Source organism: Anser brachyrhynchus (assembly GCF_964034855.1).
Source record: "Anser brachyrhynchus genome assembly, chromosome: 16".
In the NCBI taxonomy this organism is placed as follows: domain Eukaryota; kingdom Metazoa; phylum Chordata; class Aves; order Anseriformes; family Anatidae; genus Anser; species Anser brachyrhynchus.
In genome coordinates this window covers 6,281,206-6,294,472 of record NC_137734.1, presented here as the reverse complement: position 1 = coordinate 6,294,472, position 13,267 = coordinate 6,281,206, and the positions used below count along the sequence as shown (strand labels likewise).

At 48.7% G+C, this 13,267-nt stretch overlaps 1 protein-coding gene across 1 annotated transcript in view; it reads left to right on the top strand.

The window, feature by feature from the left end:
* The window catches only part of SPO11 (SPO11 initiator of meiotic double strand breaks), a 331,434-nt gene that overhangs the window by 205,659 nt on the left and 112,508 nt on the right, over positions 1–13,267 (top strand). The window contains exon 5 of the mRNA XM_080558213.1: positions 7,780–7,885. The gene's annotated coding sequence lies outside the window, so the exon portion shown is untranslated. The remainder of the gene's footprint in view (positions 1–7,779; positions 7,886–13,267) is intronic.

Here is a 13,267-nt window from a genome sequence, read left to right as displayed (position 1 = left end):
GCATGGATCACTGATCAAGACTGGGGATGTGAAAGGAGCAGAAAAGAAGCAGTGTAGTGACATGCCTTGATTTTATATGCTTTCTAGGGGACGAAGCGTAGTCAGTCGCAGCCACCTGACATCCTACCACTAAGCAGGGACGTTTGATTTCCACCAAAGGAGCTCAGAGTTAAGAGGATTTCTGTTACTGTTTAAAAGTGAGAAGCAGGACCTGTGGCCTGGCATTTGGTGGGCAGCAGCTGGAAGGCTGGGCTCCTGGACTGGACAGTGAGAGGGGGACCTTCAGTTCCTCCAGGTTCTCCCCCTCTTCATCAGTTCTGACTTGGTCTTTCCCTGACTTAGGTTCATCCAGATATTTGTCAGACAAGCTTTAAAAGAGCAAAGCAGAAAGGCTGTCTTTTCCATTTAACACAAAAGAGCTGTTTTCCTAGGTATCATCCTAGTGTCTATCCTAAAACTGTATAAAACATTCTGTCAGTTACAGAATATACACAAATAAAATATACACACGGGGTTTAGGAGGATGAAATCCAGATGGAAGGTTGTTTTCTCAACAGCAAACATGGGCCAAACCCTAATGTGCTGCAGACTGGCACAGCTGCCCGAGGACAATGCCAGTTTGCTGCAGGAGAGCCCAGGCACATTTTCCTACACATTTTCCTACACAGGCTGCACTCCTGCTGCCTGAGCTGCATCCCCGGCGTACGGGGGCTTCAGCTCTCCTTTACAATTACCTCCGTGGCTGCAGCGAGCTCACGGCGATTTCATCCACCTGAATGTGATTCTGGGGACATGAGTTGGGGCAGCGGCATGAGCATAACTTGTGTTTATCCCCTGGGCTGTGAGTCCGGCAGCTGCTTCTATTAGGAAGATTTGCATATGGCCTTGGCACAGTTTTAAATGAATCAACTGTTCTTCATGGGTGGGGACAGAAAATCTGTCTCCTTTGGACTTACAGCCATAGCTGTAACATTAAGCCTGCGTTTGGGGTGCAGGCAAAAATTTGATTAAAGAAATAATAATCTTTCAAAATTAGAGTTTTTAAAGTAATTAAAAACAGAAAATAAGTGGTGTGAGAAGATGAGGAAAGAGTACATGTATGTATTCATAGTCATCTAAATATAAAACTTAGTTTTGAATGCTAATCTGTGCCTCTCCCCATCCTCTCACGTCCCCTGCCAACAGGGCAGAGTAAGCCTGGAGAAGGAACACATCTGGCAGGTAGAGTCAGCCTCGTTAATTCCCATCACACAACGGGAAAGGCTTGTTGCTTACTGTATAACATCTTGGCTTGTTGCTCACTGCATAACATCTTATTTCTGTGCACGTGCCTGTTGGTCAGAGCAAGAAAGAGGGAGCTGGGACGAGTGCTTTCTGACATTGCACATGCTGGATGGCAAACCCTTTTGGGTCATTCCCCAGGGATTTCACGTTCTCTTAGCATTGGTTTCAGTGGCAGTTTGGCACATATATAGCAATCAGATATTTAAACACGACTGTGTGTCTGGCCTTTCTCTTTTGAGAAGATAGGACTTAGAAGGGATAGATGTCTCCAAAGCCTGGGTGGCGTGGGGAAGGCGAGCAGGGGATGTCTCTTCCAACAAAGCAGCAAACCAAAGGAAGTGAGGAGAAGGCAGAGTCAGAGGCAGGAAAAGCAGAATCTTCTTAACACTCTCTGTATTTAAACTACAAAACTCCCTGCTAGGAGACATGGAGAGGGCTGAGAGTTTAGGAGGGTTCTAAATTCAGGGAAGAAAAATCCATCCAGTGGTGTTACACACAGTAATAGTAAAGTGCCTGGCAGTGCTCTTGCCCCACAGATCTCAGGTGGCTGAGCGTAGTCCAGGGAAGGGTTGTGCCACGCCAGCTGTTGCTCGCCAGGCAGCCACTACCCCCCCACACCTTTGGCCGGGGTGGCTGCAGCCAGCCCTCATGCTCTTACGGAGCCCAAACAGATATTTCACAAGGCAGCTTTGAGATGTGATTAATGCGGACAAATCACTTTGAAATTTTGGAATGAAAGGGGCTGCAGAGCTGCTAAGTCTAGCCCCAAACTTGCTTCGTGCGATGTGAAAGCGATAACTGAGTTGACAAAACTCATTAAACGCAGCACCTTTATCATCTGCTATAATCTGGAAAATGTTGCAACACAAAATGTTGGCCAGCTACCAGCACATCATCATCCCATTTCAGTTACAGAACAGCGACACGGTGATAAGCTCCTACTTGTTCGGCATCGAGGGCTCCCGGGATGATGTGTTGGGAAATTCCCCACCGGGTACCGAAGGTTTTGCTCGACGGCCTCGTGCCGGACCGGGGAGAATTGGAGCTGCCCCCGCCAGTGGCTGCGGTGCTGGCGGCTTGGGGGGCAGAGGCTCCGGCAGGGCTCCAACAAGCAGTGATAGACGTGGGCAGCAGTTGCAAAAAGCCGCTCTGAAAAATGCTGTACGGATTTCACAATTAGGACACATGTCAGTCTTACCGGGATTAAGATGAGCCCGGTCCTTCTCATGCAGCTGATCTCCACTCGAAGGACGTAAGAGTTGTTTTTCTGGTTTTGTTGTTACAAGCAGAGATAATTAAGGTTTGGAGCAGGAACATTTTATTTTGGCGGACAAAGAGATGGAAGAAGCTTTTGGCATGGTGATAGCATTTCGGAAACACTTCGTGAGAGTCCAGATTCTGGCTGCTGCCTGGAATAGAGAAAAACTAGTTAGGTTTTGTGGGGGGTTCCCCTATATTTTCTTATAGTAAAATAAATTCAGTGTCTGAGCAAAATGTAGTCTATTGTTGGGTTCATAGGGAAATGTAACAAACAATATTTTCAAGTGGTTTTGTATTCCAGTGAGACTATTTCACAAGCTTGTTCTTAGCACTTATGGAACCCTTTATATTTTCAGAGCTCCTGAAAACAACAAGCTTGCTAAAAAAATACAAGCACTATTTTTAGTGCTGTAATGTCTAAAATAATAGCACATTGACAGGAACTTCATCCATTTCAATAGGATGCCACAGCACTGGGCGGTTTATGGTCCTGCTCCAGTTCCCAACCGGCTGGGCTCAGACAGCCGAGCTGGGCTCGCTGCGACCCAGCCTGGGTGGGCACATTGTTCGGGCTGGCCAGCCCCGCCGCCGAGCCGCCTGGGCTGTAGCAATCTCTTCACCCTCTGCTGAAATGCAGCCCCCTCTGCGATAAAACCTGGCCCTTCTTCAACACCACCACAAGTCTGCAGCTCCTGCTTTCTAGCGGGAAGCCTGAGCTTGGAAAAAACGGCTTTTCGGCTGGAGCACCCCTCCCTTTTTGCTAATTTTTGACCCTCTCCTTGATTACTCAGTGAAATCTCCCAGCTGTTATTCTTCCCATCCCTGAATTCCTTTCCCAGCGTTTTATGACAGCTCGGCGGGGCTCTCTCCGAGCACTGAGCACCTCCCTTGGCATAAAGGCGAGGAGCGGGGCAGAGGTGCCAGCCCCAGCCAGCAGCTCTCGGAGCCAGCCATCCGAGCTGCCCCCGAGCAGCCTCTCCCTTCTCACTGTAACCCTGGTGTTTCTCCCAAAATGTAACATGAATCCGAGAGCAGCTTTGTTGAACTATAATCTGGGTCAACAGTGTTTGGTGGGTTGAAAGGTCACACTGAAACCCCATCTGTTTTAGCTCTCCATTGGAACCATGAAAGTACTTTAAACTTGAGATGTTCTGTAGCATTCCTAAATTATCAGTAATGTGTAGTGACACCAAGAACTGTGGTCTAGAAATGCCATGTTTCTCTCTGTCTCTCTCTCTCTTTTTTTTTTTTTTTTTTTTTTTTTTTGATCTAACTGGGAGAAGCATCAGATTTAGGAAGTAAATTCAAATCAGCTGGACATAGGTCAGTGGCTGTGTGTGGAGAGGGACGGGACGGTAGGTGCCTCTGGCCCATAAAAAGCCTGTCCTACTGAGATCTGGCTCCAGGGCTTATTAAATACCAGCCATTTTTGACTAGTAAAAGACCAAACAAAATGTGCTTTTTCTCCTTTGATGATTAAATTCAGCCTGACGTGAGGGGTATCATTTATATGAACACTTGCTTTTATGCATGTGCTGTCCTAAGAGATTAGCATACTTGCACGCTCGCTTTTAAGGCTGTTTTGCTTTCAGGTGGTAGCGAATGTAACCCCTGGACTGAGGGAAGACCCAGAGTGTCAGGAAGGCCAGGGCACATCTGCCTTTCTTCTCTTGCTTGGGTTCCAGCCAGGTCTTTTCAGAATCTGCCCTGGAAAAGATCAGCACCACTGGTTCCCACTGCTCCTCGGCCCAGGTCCAGAGCTCTCCTGAACCCTTTCCAATGCCATCAATTTCTGCGTGTGCCAGGGACCCCTTGTTCAGCGGCTTAATTCTGGAGTGTAAAGAAACAAGCTCACGTGGGAGAAAGGTCAGGGCACTGATGCTTTTATTTTACTCCAGGGGCAAACGTAGATGAGGTCTAAGTATCTCCGAGTGATTGATTTGTTTTACCCATTTTACATCACGGCGTTAAGGCAATCAGGGCTGTGCTTGGTCTCTGCTGTAACAGGGGAGTGGCCAAGGCTGCAGCTGCAGGAATTGCTTTTGCTGCTAACATGAGGGAATCAACCAGCTTTAACTTCAACAGCATTTCATAGTTTCCTTAATGCCTCTGCTGCATGGTGTAAGGCACAATTGTGGGCGATTCACCCCATAAGAGTGACCCTGGCTGTGCTCGAGGGAGAAGAGTGTGCCCCAGCCTTCCTCCCCGCCAGAGAGCAGTGCATCTTCTAAGGATCTGATGGCTGCCCCAACCATCCCACCCCAAATCAGCCGAGCTAGCTTGGAAATAAGTCTTTGCAAACTCAGCTGGGAAGAGAGGGAGAGATTAGGGGCTGGCAGGGGCTGGGGTCGTTTCCTCCAGATGTGGCAGAGGACACTGCCAGGGGAAGGCCACCAGTAAATGGCTGTGACTTTTTCATACAGGGCTGTTGTCCATTGGAGACTGATGGGCACTTAGTGGCACTAGGACTGCAGAGGGAATGGAAAGCAGGGGCAGCATCTTCATACGCAGTGTCCTTGAGATGTCTTTGCTTATCAACATAGAGCTCCCTGCGGGCGTAGACCTCCCTCAGTGCAGGGCAGGTTTCTGCACACACATTCCCAGCACCTTGCTGACAGCCCCTCACCCCGTGTGCGTTTCAAGCTGGACTGTAAGCCGAAGACCACACTGGTTTCTATTATTTACGGCTAACACAGAGACAGTGACACCCCTGGCGCCCTCCCCCTGCCACCTTTAACCTTTCAGCTCTGCCCACTGCCTCCCTGTCCCCATGGACTACAAAGCTGAGAACCAAGCTCCTCGGTCCGGACTGCAGCGTGATAATTGAGCAGAGTCACGCTAGCTACAGGGAGACAAATCTGCAACTGATTATGAGGTTTTCTTCTCAATTAATTGTCAGAAGCAAAGGGATGTTTGATGTTTAATGTCTTTTTCTTCTTGTTAAATGCATTCTCTTTGCCACTCGTCCTCAGACACTGGGAATAGACAGAGTTGGACAATGCAGCGGCTGCGGACTTGTCGCTGTATTCATGCATAATCTGTCTCAGGCATTTGTCTGCTGTTTTGATGTTACAGGTCTGCAGGGGACTTTGCTTTTAGATTTGTTGACAGAGTGACATTGACATCTTACTTACAGGCACTGGATGAATCCTAAGCCCGAGCTCAGGCTGTGAGGTTTAGATGCTGTGCAAGTTTTCTGGGGCAGGAGAGGGAGGACGCATCTCTTCTGCCCTCCGTGGGCACGATGTCTAGTTGCCAACACTACAGTCCGCCTGGCCTGCCCTCACAGGCCTGTCTTTGGACTGAGGAAGACACTTCTGTCTTTAAAAATCATCCTTGGAGCTGACCTTTTTTCATGTGAATCCAGGACCAGCCCTTTGACTGTATTTGTAGGGAAACAGCAACGGGAAGGAGGTTAGAAAGCTGTGAAGGTGAGAGGAACCAAGGCGTGCCCTATGTGACCAAACAGCGGGGACTTCGTGTAAAGTGAAAATTTGGTACCAAAAGGCCAATTAGTCCGTGAAACCTTCTACTTTTGTACTTAATTCTTTTCTATTAAGAAAAAAAAAAAAAATGTAAACACACAACAGTTTGAGGGCATTTAACAAAATTAAAAGCTTTTCCAGTATTTTACAAATATAGGCTTTACAAAGGTGCTGGGGAGTGCCAGTTCATTTCTGAGCTCCCAAAATGAAGCTCAGCATCCTGGGGTATCTCAGCGTATCTGGGGTATATCAAATTGCTGAGGCCATTTCAGGAGCTGGCAGAGAGCATCCTCCTCGTTGTTCACAAAGCACAACACCTCCAGACTAGGTGAAATCCTCATCCCAGACAGGGCAGTGGCAAAATTTGTCCTTGTTAATATGGGGCTCATTTTCATCCTTAGATTTTCCATAAGACAGTTCAATACTGTTGGGACTCTAAATTAAGCACAACTTGAAAGATTTGAACTAATTGTAATTCAGCAAATTACTGGCAGAGCTCTGATTAAGATTTTAAGAATTCCTGGCTCCCAGTCCTCCGCTCTGACCACAGGCAGGATTGAACTGATTACAGAAAATCTTTGGGAGACTCATTATTTTAGATCTAATATTTTGAACTTTCAGGAAGATCTAATGTAGATTGGAATGTAATAAATAGATCTATAAAAAGGAAAAATAGAGACCGTGCTCTTGTGACTTGGAAATTGCCAGAGAAAGCAAATAAGTTACCAATTACACCAATTATTTGAGATAAATCTCTAATTTATTTTGTTTTAGGAACAACCTTGTATGCCATATTTCACTCAATAATAATAAAAACCACATTTGAGGTGCTATACATCCCATTTCAGATTTTCTAGGGAATCTGAAAAGTTACAGTAATGGTTTAAATTCTGCTTAACCACTTTATTACAGCTAGAAAGGAGGTTTATATGTATATATTTATATGTACATATGTATATAAACTGAATAACTGCAAATTTTGGCAGTTTTCGCTGTGCTGAATGGGATGGGGAGCAGGACAGATTCTGAGGAAAAACTCAGCCCTGCATATGAATCTGCCTGACTGATTTTTCTGGTGCAGTTAATAACGTCCCTTGAATGCGCTGCACAAGCCGAGTCAATAATTGTTTATTCAGCCTACATGCACAAGCCAGTTGTGCACCACGTACCGTCCAGCTGGCGTTTCTCCCGACCAGTCTGTGCTTTTCAGGCATAGAAGTGCAGATATCCCTGGCTATTGGAGATGAAGGTTTAAATATCATGTAGCTAAACTTCAGCACTGCCTGCTTTGGTTGGAAGTTTTGATTCTCCTTCCTGCCTAAGAAAAAAAAAATACAATGATGTGGACTTTTGCTTTGCTTATTTATTTATTTTTTAGTGTAAATTAACTAAATGTTTAAATGTGTTGTCAGATTTTATTCCAGCTGCAGCAGAAGTTCAAGCAATCCTTGCCTTATCAAAACCAGTGTATCCTCTCTATACCTTACACACACAGACTCTTTCAGGTGTGTCAAACTGAGCCCCCAAACACGAGTGACTTTAAATAAAACAGGGCAACATGAAAGCCCCGTGCCTTATTCAGGTTATCTCCCTATGCTTTGCCGAACTCCCTCCTTATTTTTCAAGCAGGGAAGGTGCCAGGCAGCAGTGGCAAAAGCAAAGAAGAAATTCTCATTAAAAAAAATACTACTTCAGGAAGGATGCAGACTGACTCCCCAGAACTGTTTGTTGAAATTCTGTGTTCTTTCAGGTTTCTCAAGCAGACACCGCTTTTCTGAAAAAGGGATATAAAGACAAACTCAGCTCGCATCATCCTCAGTTCCTTTAGCTGATATGTAACTTACTGTTGAATGCATGTAAGTAGACCTGATACTTTCATACTTTGCAAAAGACTTCGTGCAAGGTCTTTCCTATGGGTTCCTTCAGGCATTATAATATGTGGCGATACTGCCTTCTGTTTGCACGGTGGCACAAATACTCTGACATGCACCTTGGTGAGTGCAACACAAATTAGAGGCAGTCCCCTGACTAACAGCAGTGTGTCAGAGAGAGAGGAAACAAAGCCAAAATGGAAATTAGGACATGAAAAGCTAGCCAAGAGAGAAGTGCTCTCTGTGATAAGGAAGAGGAGAGCACGGCAGAAAGGAGAGCTCCTTGGGAAGGCGGTGAGGTCCTTGCTGGGATGCTGCAGCAGGAACTTGGGCTATGCCCACCAGCAGCACCTCATCCCCACCCTCCTACAGCATGGGTCTCACTCCTGAATATGTCACAAAAATTGGTGCCTTTGAGGCAAAGGTCTCTTCAGACAATAACAGAGGCAATGATGTTTTCGTGCATGAAGCATAACCAGAAAGGTTGCTTCTGTGATACGTCAGCTAGGTGTTATAACTTGTTTTATTCAGGTTAGGGGTGGCAGGGAAAAACTGTGGGGAAAGGAGGGAGAAAGGAGGGCCTTTCAGATAAAACCAGAGTGAATACGTTTGATTTTCTCACTAGAACCAGAAAACTAGTATTTCTGTTGCTGCTGAAATTTGTTAGGTGTTTGGGGGATGATTTTTCAGGCAGCATCTTCTACAAGGAAAGAAATAACAGAAATACTGGGCCAGCATTGGGATCCACTGTCCCACAAGTAGAGGTGCACTGTGTCCTCTCTGATCAATCCTACGTTCCAGCTAAGAGAGATACAAGCGGTACCTCAAATCAGCTGCCAGGTTGACAGGGTTGAGGTGAGGGCATGGCTGTGGATCCCGCATTGCAGACTGACCGGGAGGCACGCTGTGAAGTCTCCTGCCACCACCAGTACCGGGCGGTGAGGGTGGGACCTGTTTTCCACAGCCTCACTGCTCAGGCGGCTTGAATGAACTGCCTGGAGGTGGCTCTGGGTTGGGTTTTTGGTCTTCACCCCTGGTGCTGGTCCAGCACTGCCTGGGGAGGTGCCTGCTCTGTCTGTGCTCACACACACACTCCCCGTCATTTTGACTCACGCGAGTGCAAGGGAGGCTGGCTGTGGTTTGTGGGGTCATTGTGTTATCTCCTGGGCTGTGCAGGGGGCCTGGAGGCGAGATGCTGAGGGTCTTCTGAAATGAAGCCTCAAATCCAACCTAGTAAATTAAGCTGCGGCATATGCAACACATCATTTCAGTATTTATGTTTGCAGCCTCCAGCTCCAGTATCAAAAAGCCTCAGAGATGGATGCAATAAATAGCCAGTTCACAGAGGAGCTGGCAGGATTTATTATGTTTATGATTCTGCACAAATAGTGTTGACAGATTTCTTTTGATAATGAGATAGCTTCTGCATTCACATCACCAAGGAGAGCTAGACTTGGGAGACTTGTCCCCAGCTGAAGTCTCTGTCATTAGGTGCCTGTAATTCCTTGCATGCTGTGTTTTACACACTGCCGTATAAAGGGTTTTTTTTATACACAATTTGGTGCTGCCCTTCGGAGATGGTAACAGCAGTGTTATCTCTTCGGCTGGCGTTGTGTCATTGTAATTAAGTGATAATCGTTACTGGCTAATTCAGTAGAGTCCTAAATGTGTGTGATGCACTGCAGGAATGAAGCGTGAGGAAAGCATCCCATTAAATTTACAGGCTGAGGCTTTGGTACAAGTGCCACGGAATCAATGGGAAGTTTTTTCCTTGATTTCAGTAGGAGCTGGATCTTGCCCAAATCGCGCAAAGCAGCCTCCCACGCTCCAGAACAAATACAGAGAGGCATATGGTTACTGTCAAGGGAACAGGTGGATATTCATATGGTTTGTAAAGGAGCTGGAGACAGCTTGTTGCATTTTGATAAGAAGGTTATCCCAGGCAACGGGAATAGAGTGAAAACAAGGAGAAGTACAGCACGGGTGGCGGAGGCAGCAGAAGCAGGCAGGGGTGAACTCGGGATAGGAGGGAGAGGGAAAGGCTCACCAAGTTAGGCAGAGGTTTGGAAATGAGGAGGGAAAGCTCACCTTGGTACGTGAAAGAGGTGGAGGAGAAGCCCAGCATGACTGGGAGGAAAGGGCTTCCTGGTGGTTTTTGCTGGGGCTGGGGGCAATTGTGGAGGATGGAGGAAACGGGATGGCCCACAGCCTTGGTGCAGATGGCCGTACCATGGAAGCTGCTGAGATTTGGCTCCTTTCTCTCCCCTGCCAGGCAAGTGGTTACACAGAAACGCAGCCAGGATGCCCCCCTCACGCAGGGCACAGTGCTGAGCGGCGGCAGGGGTAGCTGGGCTGCTGTACCCAGTGGCGGCAGCCTGAAGCTGCTCGGGCATCACATCACCCACACCTCTGGGGAGCACTAAATCACTGGGCTAAGGGAACTGCCTTGTTCACGCCGGGATGGAAAACAAGATCCCCTTTCAGCCCCTGCCATTCAGCACAGCAGGAACCAAAAGCTCCTGATAGCAGAGCTGAGATACAGCTGCCACAGAGCAGAAGCGGGTGCAGAGACTCGTTCCTGCGCACGTGTCGCCACCATGGTGCTGGTGTTGCAGTCCTGTGGGCACGGAGCACAGCCAGCATGGCTCACGCTTGTGCCTGGGACTCCGAGCACATTCAGCTCTTTCCTCTGCCCCAGGCTCGGAATAATCCTTGTGTGTTCTGGGACTGGGTGGGGTGGGCTTGCGTTGGCTCAGGATGGAAAACTGAGATAGACTTGAGAAATGAACAAGTGAAGACATTTTTTGTGCCGAAAATCTGAGTACGGGTTAGGCCGTTGTGTTGTGGTGAGATACTGCAAATGTGCGAAACAGCAAAGATTTATCCCATGCTGTCATGCAGCAAATCAGAGATCTGCTCGAGATCTCATCTCATCGAGACCATCGCCCAACGCTCCTTGTAGTGCTCTGCAATGCAGAGCTTCGTGGTGGGAGCCACTGTCTTTTTAGCATTTTCAAAATGAGGGCAATAAAATGTAATTAAAAAAATGGGGATGGTTCCTATGCGTTTGAAAGAATTTTGTAACTGGAACTCCTTGTTTATACTTGCTCAGCAATTAAGCTTCTGTGATGCTAAAATAAGAATGTTAATATTTTGGAAATGCTGGATCAGCACCGCAGCAGTTATTCTTCTGAAGGATGTGTTTGGAAAGGCACCGAGCGAGATAACTGATCCTCGTGCTATTATTTCATTAACTCAGGAGTAGCTGGTACGAATCTTCTCAAGTATTTGCCTGATATATCTGCCAACGCCAAGGAACTACTGCTGAGTGAACAAGGCCACGTTTGTCTCAGAAAGCGCTAACCAGACACCCTCGGTAAAGCAGGTGAAGAGAAAAACCAGCAAAGAACCCTTTTGTAACCCCACAGATGTCACAGAGGCAGTGTCGGCGTGCAGGTATTCCTCCGTGCCAAGGAACGGTTCGCACTGCTGATCTCTGAAATCAAGTTTTCGCTTTATTCTGACACACGAAGCAAACCACAGAAGTCCTGTGGTCCCGTGGACGTGCAGCTCGTAGCCAGCCCGTGCCCATCTCGTTGGGGAAGACCGGGAGCAAAGCGAGCCGGCCGGTCCCGTCGCTGCGAGCCCACCGGGGCACTGCTTGCCACCACCTTGCACGGGGCACAGCAGGAGGAGCCCCCGGCCGGCGGGGGGCCGGCTGCTGCTCCCCAAAAGCCGGCGGTCAGCACCCACGGGGGGTGAGATGGCTCGGCGCGCACCCGCGCCAGGCTAAGCCGGCCTCGCTTGGGTTTACTCCGGCTTTGGTAGCTTCTGCGAGCGCTGGGCACCGTGCGTGCTGCACCAGGGGCTGCGCTACTTGGGTTGCGAAACCCGCGCGGTGCCGAGGAGCGAGGAGCCGCGGCTGCAGCCACGCGGCCGCCAGCAGCGCACCGTGAGCTCCCCCTGCCCGCAGCCCGCGGACCTGCGTCCCCTGCCCGCCCTGCCCTGTCCCCTTCCCCGCTTATACCGCACCCTGCAGCCTGCGGAAAAACCGCACGTCGCTTGTTTAAGGCTTCAGCATATTTGGGAAGGCCTTGCCCCCCTCTAGGGTCGTCCCAGGCACAGGTCCCAGAGCCCTGGGGTACGGCGTGAGGTCCCAAAGCGAGCCCTGTTTGCTCCCCCCCAGTCTCCCTGCCAGCATCAGTGCTGGCAGCAGGTAAAGCTGGCATCCAGGTGTGGCCTGTAGATGCAGGTGAAAACATCAGGGAGCTGGAGAGACAAGCAGCCTAAAAGAGAGGGCCCGTGGGCCAGTTTTGTACCCTAAATGAGTTCAGAAATTGTGTGAGTGTGATGGCAAAGTTTAGGCAGGCTATAGGCACGCATTTAAATGTACCTGTATAAAATGTAATTATATTTAATTAAAGCAGGACCACTAATAGAAGGACTAGCTAAGTTGCTGGTTCCGTAATTGTTTCTGGCTAGCCTCTGTTAATGCAGGGGACACGCTGTATGCCAAATTAATTTAGCATTTCTGTGTGATCTAACCGGCACACGCAGCTCCCCTCCAGGACGCACAGGCACAGTCTCCATCCCGGTGGTGGGCACAGCACAGAAATGTCGCGGAAGGTGACTTGGGCTGCCAAAGTGGAGTACCTGGAAAGTGTTCTTAGAAGGCAAGTCACAAACACTTGGCTGAAGTCTGGCAGCCTGGCGCTGCTTCTGCAGGTCCTCCCCTGGCCGAGAGGTGGTTGTCTGGGCCTTGTGCCCCGGGCAGGGTTCGGGGCAGGTGTGTGTGGCCGCTCCCACCACTTGCAGCTCTGCCCAGAGCGCCGTACCTGTGGGTTCTTGCAGGAGGAAGAGGATATTAGGTTATCAGAGGATAACAGAGCTGCTGTTAGTGTCTGTGCCTTCATGGGGTTTTGCTTCCCAAGAGTGGGGCTGATCCTGGGCAGCTGGTTCGCTCTCGGCCACATGGCACCGCGATCATCACCCGCCTGTCCCTCGTCTGCGCCACACAAGACTACGAATGGTTGGGGTGGCTTTGTTCTTGTAGGATAATTTAGAGAAACCTGCTAGTGCAAACAGACCCGGCTCACTGAAGAGCTTAGTGAACACATTTAAAGATAATCCCGACCATGTTTCTTTTTTAAAAAAGTTTGCTGAGCGCAATACGTGTGGGCTGGAGGGAAGAAGGAGCAGGAGGGGTTAGTATGGGGTTGGTATGGCAGGGGCAACAGAGCACTGGTTCGGCCTTGATTTGTCCCTATTTCTAAGCTCTGCCACTCTCCTCACCCCTCCTCACTAAGATCTCTTCTTGACCTTTCCTTCCCTTCCCTTCCCTTCCCTTCCCTTCCCTTCCCTTCCCTT